The sequence below is a fragment of the Grampus griseus genome (assembly GCF_964374135.1).
Source record: "Grampus griseus genome assembly, chromosome: 3".
NCBI classification, from domain to species: Eukaryota; Metazoa; Chordata; class Mammalia; order Artiodactyla; family Delphinidae; genus Grampus; species Grampus griseus.
In genome coordinates, this window is record NC_139019.1 from 170,154,020 (window position 1) to 170,166,005 (window position 11,986).

The 11,986-nt window shown below is 45.3% G+C and overlaps 1 long non-coding RNA gene across 1 annotated transcript in view; it reads right to left on the minus strand.

Annotated features, from left to right (window-relative positions):
- LOC309820620 overlaps positions 1-11,765 on the minus strand; it is a 30,043-nt gene extending 18,278 nt beyond the window's left edge. Inside the window, exon 1 of the long non-coding RNA XR_014296532.1 lies at positions 11,656-11,765. This is a non-coding gene — a long non-coding RNA (uncharacterized lncRNA). The remainder of the gene's footprint in view (positions 1-11,655) is intronic.
- Between the last annotated feature and the right edge of the window lie 221 nt (positions 11,766-11,986).

Below are 11,986 nucleotides of genomic sequence, written 5' to 3' on the forward strand. Positions count from 1 at the left end.
TTAAAAAAATTTAAACAATTAAGATTATATATATATATATATCACAAAAAAAGAAAACTACAGGCCAGTATCATTGATGAAAAATAGATGTAAGAATCCTCAACAAAATACTAGCAAACCAACTCCAACAATACATCAAAAGGATCATACACCATGATCAAGTAGGATTTATCCCAGGGATGCAAAGATTCTTCAATATCCACAAATCAATCAATGTGATATACCACATTAACAAACTGAAGAATAAAAACCATATGATCACCTCAAGAGGTGTAGAAAAAGCTCTTCATAAAATTCAACATCCATTTATGATAAAAACTCTCAAAAAAGTGGGCATAGAGGGACTATATCTCAATATAATCAAGGCCATATATGACAAAGCCATAGCTAACATCATACTCAACGGTGAAAAGCTGAAAGCATTTCCTCTAAATCAGGAACAAGACAAGGATGCCCACTCTCACCACTTTTATTCGACATAGTTTTGGAATTCCTAGCCACAGCAATCAGAGAAGACAAAGTAATAAAAGTAGTGCAAATTAGAAAAGAAGAAGTAGAAGTAAAACTGTCACTGTTTTGCAGACGACATGATACTATATGTACAAAATCCGAAAGATGCCAGAGAATTACTAGAACTCATTAATGAATTAGGTAAAGTTGTGGGATACAAAATTGATATCCAGAAATTGCATTTCTATACACTAACAATGAAATAGCAGAAAGAGAAATTAAGGAAACAACCCCATTTACCACTGCATCGAAAAGAATAAAATACCTAGGAATAAACCTACCTAAGGGAGCAAAAGACTTGTACTCTGAAAACTATAAGATACTGATGAAAGAAATCAAAGAGGACAGAAACAGATGGAGAGATGTACCATGTTCTTGGATTGGAAGAATCAATATTGTTAAAATGACCATACTACCCAAGGCAATCTATAGATTCAATGCAATCCCTATCAAATTACCAATGGCATTTTTCACAGAACTAGAATAAAAATTTAAAAATTTGTATGGAAACACAAAAGATCCCAAAAAGCCAAAGCAATCTTGAGAAAGAAAAACAGAGCTGGAGGAATCAGGTTCCCTGACCTCAGACCATACTACAAAGCTACAGTCATCAAAACAGTATGGTAGGGCTTCCCTGGTGGCACCGTGGTTGAGAGTCCGCCTGCTGATGCAGGGGACACGGGTTTGTGCCCGGTCTGGGTAGATCCCACATGCTGCGGCGTGGCTGGGCCCGTGAGCCATGGCTGCTGAGCCTGTGCGTCCAGAGCCTGTGCTCCGCAACAGGAGAGGCCACAACAGTGAGAGGCCTGCGTACTGCAAAAAACAAACAAACAAAAAACAAACAAAAAAACAGTATGGTAAGGGCACAAAGACAGAAACATTAAATCAATGGAACAGGATAGAAAGCCCAGAAATAAACCCATGCACTTATGGTCAATTAATCTACGACAAAGGAGGCAAGAATATATAATGGAGAAAAGACAGTCCCTTCAACAAGTAGTGCTGGGAAAACTGGACATCTACACATAAAAGAATCGAATTAGAACATTCTCTAACACCATGTACAAAATAAACTCAAAATGGATTAAAGACCTAAATGTAAGACCAGATACTATAAAACTCCTAGAGGACAACAGGCAGAACACTCTTTGACATAAATCGCAACAATATTTTTTTGGATCTCTGTCCTAGAGTGATAGAAATAAAAATAAACAAATGGGACCTAATTAAACTCAAAAGCTTTTGCTCAGCAAAGGAAATCATGAACAAAATGAAAAGACAACCTACAGAATAGGAGAAAATATTTGCAAATGATGTGACCCAGAAGGGATTAATTTCCAAAATATCCAAATGGCTCATACAGCTCTATATATAAAAAAAATAAAAATAAAACAATGGGCAGAAGATCTAAATAGACATTTCTCCAAAGAAGATGTACAGATGGCCAAAAAGCGCATGAAAATATGCTCAACATCACTAATTGTTAGAGAAATGCAAATCAAAACTACAATGAGATATCACTTCACACCAGTCAGAATGGCCATCATCAAAAAGTCTACCAATAATAAGTGCTAGAGAGGGTGTGGAGAAAAGGGAACCCTCCTATGTTGTTGGTAGGAATATAAATTGGTGCAGCCACTATGTAAAACAGTATGGAGCGTCCTTTAAAAAGTAAAAATAGAGTTACCATATGATCCAGTAATCCTGCTCCTGGGTATATATCCAGACAAAACCATAATTTGAAAAGATACACATACCCCAATGTTCATAGCAGCACTATTTACAATAGCCAAGACATGGAAGCAACCTAAGTGTCCCTCTACACATGAATGGATAAAGAAGATGCAGTACATATATGCAATGGAATACTACTCAGCCATAAAAATGAATGAAATATTGGCATTTGCAGCAACATGGATGGACCTAGAGATTATCATGCTAACTGAAGGAAGTCAGACAGAGAAAGACAAATATATGATATTGCTTATATGTGGAATCTAAAAAAAAAAAAAGAGATACAAATGAACTTACTTACAAAACAGAAACAGACTCACAGACATAGAAAACAAACTTATGGTTACCAAAGGGGAAAGTGGGGAGGGATAAATTAGGAGTTTGTGATTAAAATATATATACTACTGTATATAAAATAGATAACCAATAAGGTCCTACTGTAGAGCACAGGGAACTATACTCAATATCTTGTAATAATCTATAATGGAAAATAATCTTTAAAAGAATAGATATATATGTATACGTATAACTGAGTCACTTTGCCGTATACCTCAAACTACACATTGTAAATCAACTATATTTCAACAAAAATTTTAAAAAATTATATTATACATACTGCTTTGTAACATTTTCATTTAATAATATATATTGAACACTTTCCTCTGTCATCAGATAATTTAAATACAATTTTAATGACTGCTTCATAGTCTTTCAAAGATAGCTATGTGGGGCTTCCCTGGTGGCGCAGTGGTTGAGAGTCCGCCTGCCGATGCAGGGGACACAGGTTCGTGTCCCGGTCTGGAAAGATCCCACATGCTGCGAAGAGGCTAGGCCCATGAGCCATGGACGCTGAGCCTGTGCGTCCGGAGCCTGTTGCTCCGCAACGGGAGAGGCCACAACAGTGAGAGGCCCGCGTACCGCAAAAAAAAAAAAAAAAAGATAGCTATGTGAAATACAATAAATACCATTTACATTTATGTAAACTTTCCAAAGCCAGAGAAGAATTCCACACACTGCTCAAGGATGCTCACTCAGGTAGTAAAAGTGTAACAACATAAACACAAAGACTCACAGACGCTAAACCCTGCTTACCTCTGGGGAGAGTGGAAGGGGCTTCAAAGGGAGCTTCAAATACATGTTTTATATTTTTATGCAGCCAAAATGCCACACTGTTCAATTTTATTAAACCTGGGTGGCAAATATGCGAGGGATTTGTTTTATTGGTCTCTGAACTTTCCTTTGTTTGAACTATTTCACACTCAACAAGAAATAAAATGCAGATGGAAGGAAATGGTTTAAATGCCTGAACACAAGATTCAAGAATTGGCTTTTGAAAGTAATTTGCGATGAAATTGAATAGTAATGAGGATGTCCCGTTTGTCAGAAATTGGTCTGCACCCTTTTGCACGTGCGATGGATGATGATAAAAATCTCAGCTGCACTAATACAATACTTGCCAGGTGCCGACACTGCTGGAAATGCTTCTGTGTTAGCCCATCAGGGCCTCCCCAGGCAAAGACCACCAGGCACATGCCTGTGGTTGAACAGAGTGGGTTTATCACTCCCTGCAGCCAGGAAGAACACATAGCATAAGGAATCATGGGGTTGCTCTAAGAGGGTGCTAGAAAAGACTTACAGTGATTTGGCTTAGGTGCGATGATACTGAGGGAATTCCCTGGCGGCCAGTGGTTAGGACTTGGTGCTTTCACTGCTGGGGGCACAGGTTCCATCCCTGGTTGGGGAACTAAGATCCCGCAAGCGGAGGTGGGGACAAAAAAAAAAAAAAAAGAAAGAAGGAAACTAGGTTTGGTGATATTGAGGAAGGCTTAAAGAGAGCCAGGCTTGGGCTTCCCTGGTGGCACGGTAGTTAAGAATCCGCCTGCCAATGCAGGGCACACGAGTTCGAGCCCTGGTCCGAGAAGATCCCACATACCATGGAGCAACTAAGCCCGTGCGCCACAACTACTGAGCCTGCGTTCTAGAGCCCGCGAGCCACAACTACTGAGCCTGCATGCCACAATTACTGAAGCCCACGCGCCTAGAGCCCGTGTCCAGCAACAAAGAGAAGCCACGGCAATGAGCAGCCCGCGCGCCACAATGAAGAGTAGCCCACGCTCACCGCAACTAGAGAAAGCCCGCGTGCAACAATGAAAACCCAACGCAGCCAAAACTCAAATAAATAAATGGAGAATCTGAGGCAGTGGGAGGGGGCGCAACTCGCCTACCATGGCAGTGGGACCCCAGACCGGCGCCGGCAGAGGAGTCTGGCGGCGGGGCCGTCGGGGGTCCCGGACTCCCGGGGTGAAAACGTCGGGAGCCCCTACCTAGGTCCCCGAGGTCCACCGGCCTTCGGAGCTACCTCCATGGGGCAGGAGACGTGTCAAAACGACCCTACCCGCTGCCCGTAGAGCTCCGCCCTGGCCTGTGACCACCCCACCCCTCGCTGAGCCCCGCTGGCCTCGGAGAACTGGGGCCGCAGCCTGCGGTGGCGGAAGCTACCACCACCACTCCGAGGCCGGAAGAGATGGGACGTTCCGGAATTCGCGGAACCTCTGAGGTGGGAGGGGCGAGCAGCATCCGCTGATCATGGGCGGAAGCACTGGAGTTCCCGCCCACTGCAACGCGATTGGGTTCTAAGACAGAATCCGTGCATCTAGGGCGTGTTTTGAGGCTGAGACCGCCCCATGGGCGTAGCTGTATCTGTCCCCGCCCTTCTGGGGGCGTACCTAACAGATGCCGCTTCCTCGGGGGTGTGGTTTCTATTTGTCTCCACCTCTGCGTCGTAGTTTTTGTCCCCCTCACCCACCCCGTCCCCCACACCCACCCCATGCTCGAGGACAATATGCCCATATTCAGGATTTTCTCTTAATTTTTTTAGAAAAATGGGATCGTTTCATACACATTTCTATGCAACTAGTTTAAAAAAAAAACAACTAAATAATACAATGATAATCTGCCCAAACCAAAGCATAGGGTCTCTTTGAAGGATAAGGATTTTTTGTGGCAATCCATTATCAATCAAAAGATCCTCTCAGTCCCAACACCCTGTCCCCCAGCGCTCTCCCCAAAGACTTTCTGTGTGTGCACAAACAAAAATGCGGCTGATTCCTCTAATAAATACTCATTAAACAACTCCTATGTCCCGGACCGGTCTCTGCACTGGACAATATGGTGGTAAATGACCGCAAAAATCCCTTACCCTTCTTAGATTCCAGTGAGGAGGGACAAGAAATAACCATATTGGGAATTCCCTGGCTGTCCAGTGGTTAGGACTCCATGCTTCCACTGCCAGGGGAGCGGGTTCAATCTTTGGTGGGGGAACTAAGATCGCACAAGCCTCTGGGCAAGGCCAAAAAAATAAACAATGGATGCAACTAGAGATTATCATACTAAGTGAAGTAAGTTAGAAAGAGAAAGACAAATACCAAATAATATCACTTATATGTGGAATCTAAAATATGGCATAAGTGAACCCATCTACAAAACAGAAACAGACTCACAGACACAGAGATCAGACTTGTGGTTACCAAGGGGGAGGGGGCTGGGGGGAGAGATGGACTGGGATTTTGGGGTTGATAGATGCAAACTATTACATTTAGAATGGATAAGCAACAAGGTCCTAATGTATAGCACAGGGAACTATATTCAATATCCTGATAAACCATAATGGAAAAGAATTATAAAAAAATAATGTACATATATGTGTACATATTTGTATAACTGAGTCACTCTGCTATACAGCAGAGACTGGCACAATATTGTAAATCAACTATACTTCAATTTAAAATAAAGAAATAACCGTGCTTCCCTGGTGGCGCAGTTGTTGAGAGTCCACCTGCCGATGCAGGGGACACAGGTTCGTGCCCCGGTCCGGGAAGATCCCACATGCCGCAGAGCTGCTAGGCCCGTGAGCCATGGCTGCTGAGCCTGCGCGTTCGGAGCCTGTGCTCCACAACGGGAGAGGCCACAACAGCGAGAGGCCCGCGTACCGCAAAAAAAAAAAAAAAAAAAAAAGAAAGAATTAACCATATTAAGAGCATATATAATAAATATAATATATCCCAGTATGGGGGCACATGTTAAGGGCATAGTACACAGGTAAGGAATAGGGGAGTGTCTGTGAGCACCTGTCCTCTGCTGCCTCTCCCAGGCCCAGCACAGCTGTTTGATTCCCATCACACACAGGGAAGCCTCTGCTCTGCCGACCCCCACCTCACCCACACCCCACCTCCCCAGAGAGCCAGCCCCAACCTTTTCCAGGTTCTAGAAGGAATGCTTCTGGTGCTGGAGGGCTCACCCAGGGTGACTGAACAGGGGTTGGGGCAAGACTGGGGATGTGTTTACGTGATCTAGAAAGTGAAAAGCCAATCCACAGGATAGGAGGAAATAATTGGAAATCATATATGTGATAAGGGAATTGTATCTAGAATGGATTTTTAAACACTCCTACAACTCAAGAATAAAAAGATGTTATCCAATAAAAGTGGGCAAAGGAGCTAAAGAGACATTTCTCCAAGAAAGGTACGCAGGGAGCCAATAAACACATGAAAAGATGCTCAACACCATGAGCCACCAGGAAGTGCAAACCCAAACCACGACGAGGTATCACACCCACTAGGGCAGTTGGAATCAAAAAGTCAAATAACAACGAGTCTTGGTGACACGTGGAGAAATCAGAATCCTCATTCACTGCTAGTGGGAATGTAAAATGGTGTAGCTGCTGTGGAAAAAGGTCTGGCAGTTCCTCAAATGAGTAAACATACAGTTACCACATGACCCAGCAATTCCACTCCCAGGGATCTAGCAAAAGAGTTGAGAACAGCTTCAAACACATACTTGTACACAAATGTTCACAACAGCCAAAAGGTGTTAGCCACCCAAGTGTCCATCAGCAGATGAATGGATAAACATGGGGTCCATCCTTACACAGGAATATTATTCAGCCTTAAAAAGGAAATTCTGACATATGCTACAACATGGATGAACCATGAAAACATTATAAATGAAGCCAATCACAAAAGACCACATATTGTATGATTCTATTTATATGAAACATCCCAAAGAGGGAAATCTCATAAGACAGAAGTAGATTGGTGGTTGCTTAGGGCTGGGGTAGGGGTTGGGGAGATAGGGGGCGACAGGTAAAGGGTACAGGGTTTCTTTTTGAGGTAGTGAAGATATTCTTAACATGACTGCGACAGGAGTTCCCTGGTGGTGCAGTGGTTAAGAATCCGCCTACCAATGCAGGGGACACGGGTTCGATCCCTGGTCCGGGAAGATCCCACATGCCACGGAGCAACTAAGCCAGTGCGCCACAACTACTGAGCCTGCGAGCCACAACTACTGAGTCCACATGCCACAACTACTGAGCCCGCGCACCTAGAGCTCGTGTTCTGCAACGAGAAGCCACCATAATGAGAAGCCCGAGCTCGCCACAACTAGAGAAGGCCCACACCCAGCAACGAAGACCCAATGCAGCTAAAAATAAATATAAATACATAAATTTATTTTAAAAAATGACTGTGATGATGGTTGTACAACTCTGTGAATAGGAAAAGCCATTAAAGGGTACACTTCAAATGGTGAATGGTATGGTACGTGAGTTATATTTCAATGAAGCTTTTTGAAAAAAAAATACACACTAAGCTGTTTAAATAAAAACAAGATTTGTGGCTACTGGCTATCATACTGGTCAGCACATGCCTCCGTGAAAGAAAAACACCAGAAAAATCAGAGCTTGCAGGACACTGAAAACTGCAAGTATTCACTCTGAGAAATCAGACATGGTAGAAAAAAAAAAAACTGTGGACTAAAATTGACAGAAGAATCAAATCTTCTTAGGAAAAGTGAGCTCTGCAAAACCTGGCCAGGGAATCTTGCCATAGAAGGAAACTTCAAAAAGATGCAAAGCTAGCTTAGGTGAGTAAGGTGAACCCAGCCACACAAGTGAGAGCTGACTCAACCCTTCCACCTCACCATGAACTTGAGAGCTGTGTGCTTTCAAGTACTGGCCAGAATTCGGGCGGGAAGCTCGTTTCACACCCCGGGGAGCCACTCTGAGGACAATGTGGCATTTTCTATTACAATCGAAAATGTATCCATCAGTTGTCTTCTTGGGCTTAAAGAACACGCGTTGGTACATGCAGAGATCTAAAAACTCACAAAAGCAACTGGAAATTTTGATGGCTTTCAAGGAGCTCAACCAAATGACATGAGGACTGGCATGGGAGACTTCTTTTTCACAGTATACCATTTGGTGCCATACGTTGCCCAGTTTTTAACAAGGAGAATTTGTTCACTTAACTACACAAATTGAGGTAGGCTGGGACCTGGGACCCTTTGCTGCAGTGCTTGCACCTGGACAAACATCTCCTGGAGCACCAGAATCTCCGCAACAGAATACAGAGAAACTATAAGGGACTAAAAATAACTGCATCCAAGCATAGTTGTGGCGAATTCTGAACAAGATATAAAATGACCAAAAACCCAGTTGCTACTTCTGAGGTGCTGGGGGAAAAGCAGTGTACTGTGCATGATACCTGCACACAGCACCACCAAGGGCGTGAGGCCACCTACGCCACCCCTCTGGGGGGACCCATGGACCTGCCCCCCCATCCCATTTCAAGGACCAGCTCCCCCACCTCAGGGAGCGAGCAAGGGCCCCCGATCCTTGTTTTCTCTCCTTCACAGCACGAGTCCCAGTAAAGCCCTGCCTGAATTCCTCATCTGGTTTCCTATCAATTTCTATGGATTAAAGAGTCCAAGGAGCCAAGTGGGTAACAAAAGTAAAACACTGAGAAAAAAAATACCACATACAAAGGAGATGTCTGGAACTAATTACATCTTAACATATATACTGGTTCTCTACCAGGGGCAATTTTGCCCCCTGGTGGGACCTTGGCAGTGTCTGGAGACAGTTTTGAACGTCACGACTGATTGGGGAGGGGCTGTCACTGGCATCTGGTGAGTGGAGGCCAGGGATGCTGCTCAACACCCTACAGTGCACAGAACGGCCCCCCAAAAAAGAACTATCTGGTACTGAATGTCAACAGTGCTAAGTCTGAGAAACCCTGGGGTATAAAAACTAAATCCCAAAAATAATGTTGGAGGGGGGCAAAAAAAAAAAAAAAACGCAGGCGATGACTACACACAGTAGTATTCCGTTAGGGCAGTTTTTAAACACACACACACACACACACACACACACACACACACACCCCTACACACACACACACACACCTACACACACACACACCTACACACACACACACACCCCTACACACACACACACACACACACACACACACACACACACACACACACACACACACACACACACACACACCCAACCAATCAAACAAACAAACAGGGCTTTCCTGGTGGCGCAGTGGTTGAGAATCTGCCTGCTAATGCAGGGGACACGGGTTCGAGCCCTGGTCTGGGAGGATACCACATGCCGCGGAGCAACTAAGCCCGTGAGCCACAAAACTACTGAGCTTGTGCGTCTGGAGCCTGTGCTCCGCAACAAGAGAGGCCGCGATAGTGAGAGGCCCGCGCACCGCGATGAAGAGTGGCCCCCGCTTGCCACAACTAAAGAAAGCCCTCGCACAGAAACGAAGAACCAACACAGGAAAAATAAATAAACTGCTACCCCCAACATCTTCTAAAAAACAAACAAACAAAAAGCCTACATACACAGACTAGAAAGTGATATGTCAAATTACAGATGGCTACCTCTGGGGAGGGAGGGGGACAAATATCTGTACTGTTTTACCAGTGTGTGCAGCAAATATGGCTAAATGTTAAAATTGGTATATTACTTCTGTACATTTCTTTGAATTATTTCATTAAAAAGCAAATATGGAACTGGTGTTTCGTTGAGATTAAGGAATTACTTTGGATCTGGAAGAAAATCATTTCTCTGTGAAAACTCACCAATAATAGAATAATAACGATATCATGGTAGTTAATGAATGTCTACTCCACATCATGCATCACTCACTCTAGACAGGGTATCTCCGTATCTGCATTATTAAGCATTGGGGGATAATTCTTAGTTGTAAGTGCAGCCCCATTCAGGGCAGGGTGTTGAGAAGTATCCCTGGCTTCCACCCACTAGATGCCAGTAGTACCCCACCTCCACCCGCCAGGTGGTACAAAAATGTCTCCAGATATTGTCAAGTGTCCCTGGGGGTAAAATTATCCCAGGGTTGAAAAATCACTGCTCTAGACCGTTCATTTGATACTAGAGTCTTTTCTCCCAAGTCCAAGGTCGTTAAGTGCTGTCATTCTGCCGCCTGCATTTCAGGGGTCTAAGACTTTAATATGAGGAGGACGACCAAAATGAAGAGCTGACACTAAAAATAATCAACACCTTTTTTTTTTTTTTTTTAAGGCCAAACCGCTTAGCATGCGGGATCTTAGTTCCCCGACCAGGTACTGAACTCGGGTCCTCGTCGGTGAAAGCTCAGAGTCCTAACCACTGGACCGCCAGGGAATTCAAATAATAGTCCACACTTTACATCCCACACATTACTTGCTAAATGCACGTACCGTTATGTACGTTCGATTTACAGGCTGGAAATAGGCTCTGAGGCTTAGCAACTTGTCTACTACCACCGGAGAGTTGATTAAGGCTTGGGGCCACGACTGGCGCCCAGCTGAGCAGAAGGTCTGACGGGACACGAGATAGTAAAAATCAGCTGAGAAAGTACCTGCCCTGTCATTCATCATGCTGGGAGGACGGATAAAGCCAGATGCAAAATTATCGGGAAACGTATCCTCCAAGAACACGCTACAGCTGTAAAGTGACAAAACAACTCCCTTTTGAGCCATTCCCGTCTACCTCGCTGAATACTCTGTCCATTAAAAGCACAGCTTCTGACCGAAGTCCTATCAGAAGGAAGACAACGTCCCTCTCCTGCCTGTCAGGCCTGATTCTCTTAGATACCAAGAATCCGTCTCCATCTCCACCCAGGTGCAGGGCTCAGATAAGAGGTTTCCGGACATACAATCCACAGGCATCTTATCTTCTTGGTTCCCAAGGACACAGGGCCTGGGTCCACTCGCCGTCCAGACCCAACGCTGACCCCTCTGCACGGAGCTCAGTTTTGCTCTGAGCCAATGGAAACCAGGATGCATTTACATCTCACCTACACCCACCCTTCCCCAAAATCCTACAGTGAGTCCGACCCGGGTCCTAAGGCCCAGGGGGTCAGAAGGTCCCACGCTAACCAAAACCTCCGGGACTCAGTCCAGTCCCACCGACCTCCACCCGGGCGGGACCCGGGAATTCGCGCTTTTAATGACCCCGCCCCCTACTCTTGGAACTGCGCCCCGCCCTCTGACTCATTCCCACCGCCGCCCGCCACTCCTCCAGCCTCGGCCGACGAGCAGACGCGGGGCCAGGACCTGCGGTGGACACAGGAAAAACCTCCCTCTGGAGAAGCAAGCTGGGCCGTGAAGGCAACCGCAGCGCCCGGCGCCCACTCTCCGACCGCCGCTCCCGCTTCCGGCTCCAGGGCTGCTGGGAGCGGAAAAGGGGGCAAGTCTTCGGCTTGGGACTGGTGGAGCCCCGAGGATGGGAGGGCCAACGGCATCCTCCAATCGCCGAGCAGAGAAAGGCGATTTCCCCCGCCCCCCCGCGGGACGCGGTTGGGCCCAATGTCCGGCCTCTCCCCGCTAGGTCATTCCTGAAACCAAAATTAAGTTGTGGGCGCGGTTAAGGAGGGATCCGCCTAGT